General features: G+C 51.4%; 1 non-coding gene across 1 annotated transcript; it reads right to left on the bottom strand.

Annotated features, from left to right (window-relative positions):
• Positions 1-156: 156 nt before the first annotated feature.
• On the bottom strand, positions 157-311 carry LOC143350802 (5.8S ribosomal RNA). Its single transcript, XR_013081262.1, has one exon. It is a non-coding gene; the product is annotated as a 5.8S ribosomal RNA (ribosomal RNA).
• Between the last annotated feature and the right edge of the window lie 2,189 nt (positions 312-2,500).

Here is a 2,500-nt window from a genome sequence, read left to right as displayed (position 1 = left end):
GCCAACGAAATACCCAAATTCTCGCTCGTACGTTGATACCTTTCTCTTCATCGACCCGGCTCCGAAACGTTCTTCGCCATCTCCCCGAAAGGAGAGGTAAACGACGGCGGGGTTAGGGAATCTGAGAACAACGCAAGCAGTTTTAGGACAAGTGAACGACCCTCAGCCAGGCGTGGTCCAGGAATTTTATCCGTGGACCGCAATGTGCGTTCGAAATGTCGATGTTCATGTGTCCTGCAGTTCACACGTTGACGCGCAATTAGCTGCGTTCTTCATCGACCCACGAGCCAAGTGATCCACCGTTCAGGGTAATCATATACAATTTACAATTTTTCTCTTTGTATTTAAAAATGCTCCTTGTTCTTTGCTTTAAAAATATTCGATGTTCGCACCTCCGACCAGCGTATCGACGGAGGATTGAACGCGCCATATCGACGACAAAAGTTTCTTTTTGTTTCCTGAATGACGGAAAACCATCGTTCGACGGCCGGGCGTACAGTACATTCAAAAGCCTTTGCGCGTGGCTGCGACCAACGGGTATAATACACCCGTATATTCTTGGTTCCGAACAGTAACTTCACGCGCAATCGGGCGAACGCACGCGGCAGCGCCCATCGGTTGCTCGATGAAATCGATGCGATAAACTACAGCCTTCTCGGCTGGTCGTCGTTAGTCGCGCGAGCAACGGATGGCCGCACAATCGACGCGTCGTCGTTTGCGATTATTCGCCTCACGTTAGCCATGAGTATGTATATTATTCATTTACGAACGAACGCGGCAGCGTCCATCGGTTGCTCGATGAAATCGATGCGATAAACTACAGCCGTTTCGGCTGGTCGTCGTTAGTCGCGCGAGCAACGATGGCCGCAAAATCGACGCGTCGTCGTTTGCGATTATTCGCCTCAAGTTAGCCATGAGTATGTATAACATTCATTTACGAACGAACGCGGCAGCGTCCATCGGTTGCTCGATGAAATCGATGCGATAAACTACAGCCGTTTCGGCTGGTCGTCGTTAGTCGCGCGAGCAACGATGGCCGCAAAATCGACGCGTCGTCGTTTGCGATTATTCGCCTCAAGTTAGCCATGAGTATGTATATTATTCATTTACGAACGAACGCGGCAGCGTCCATCGGTTGCTCGATGAAATCGATGCGATAAACTACAGCCGTTTCGGCTGGTCGTCGTTAGTCGCGCGAGCAACGATGGCCGCAAAATCGACGCGTCGTCGTTTGCGATTATTCGCCTCAAGTTAGCCATGAGTATGTATATTATTCATTTACGAACGAACGCGGCAGCGTCCACCGGTTGCTCGATGAAATCGATGCGATAAACTACAGCCGTTTCGGCTGGTCGTCGTTAGTCGCGCGAGCAACGATGGCCGCAAAATCGACGCGTCGTCGTTTGCGATTATTCGCCTCAAGTTAGCCATGAGTATGTATATTATTCATTTACGAACGAACGCGGCAGCGTCCACCGGTTGCTCGATGAAATCGATGCGATAAACTACAGCCGTTTCGGCTGGTCGTCGTTAGTCGCGCGAGCAACGATGGCCGCAAAATCGACGCGTCGTCGTTTGCGATCATTCGCCTCAGGCTATCCGTGAGTATGTATAACATTCATTTACGAACGAACGCGGCAGCGTCCATCGGTTGCTCGATGAAATCGATGCGATAAACTACAGCCGTCTCGGCTGATCGTCGTTAGTCGCGCGAGCAACGATGGCCGCACAATCGACGCGTCGTCGTTTGCGATTATTCGCCTCAGGCTATCCGTGAGTATGTATAACATTCATTTACGAACGAACGCGGCAGCGTCCATCGGTTGCTCGATGAAATCGATGCGATAAACTACAGCCGTCTCGGCTGATCGTCGTTAGTCGCGCGAGCAACGATGGCCGCACAATCGACGCGTCGTCGTTTGCGATTATTCGCCTCAGGCTATCCGTGAGTATGTATAACATTCATTTACGAACGAACGCGGCAGCGTCCATCGGTTGCTCGATGAAATCGATGCGATAAACTACAGCCGTCTCGGCTGATCGTCGTTAGTCGCGCGAGCAACGATGGCCGCACAATCGACGCGTCGTCGTTTGCGATTATTCGCCTCAGGCTATCCGTGAGTATGTATAACATTCATTTACGAACGAACGCGGCAGCGTCCATCGGTTGCTCGATGAAATCGATGCGATAAACTACAGCCGTCTCGGCTGATCGTCGTTAGTCGCGCGAGCAACGATGGCCGCACAATCGACGCGTCGTCGTTTGCGATTATTCGCCTCAGGCTATCCGTGAGTATGTATAACATTCATTTACGAACGAACGCGGCAGCGTCCATCGGTTGCTCGATGAAATCGATGCGATAAACTACAGCCGTCTCGGCTGATCGTCGTTAGTCGCGCGAGCAACGATGGCCGCACAATCGACGCGTCGTCGTTTGCGATTATTCGCCTCAGGCTATCCGTGAGTATGTATAACATTCATTTACGAACGAACGCGGCA

Source organism: Colletes latitarsis, unplaced genomic scaffold, assembly GCF_051014445.1.
Source record: "Colletes latitarsis isolate SP2378_abdomen unplaced genomic scaffold, iyColLati1 scaffold0040, whole genome shotgun sequence".
NCBI classification, from domain to species: domain Eukaryota; kingdom Metazoa; phylum Arthropoda; class Insecta; order Hymenoptera; family Colletidae; genus Colletes; species Colletes latitarsis.
Note: the sequence above shows the minus strand (reverse complement) of the source record. Positions and strands in the feature narration are given on the sequence as shown.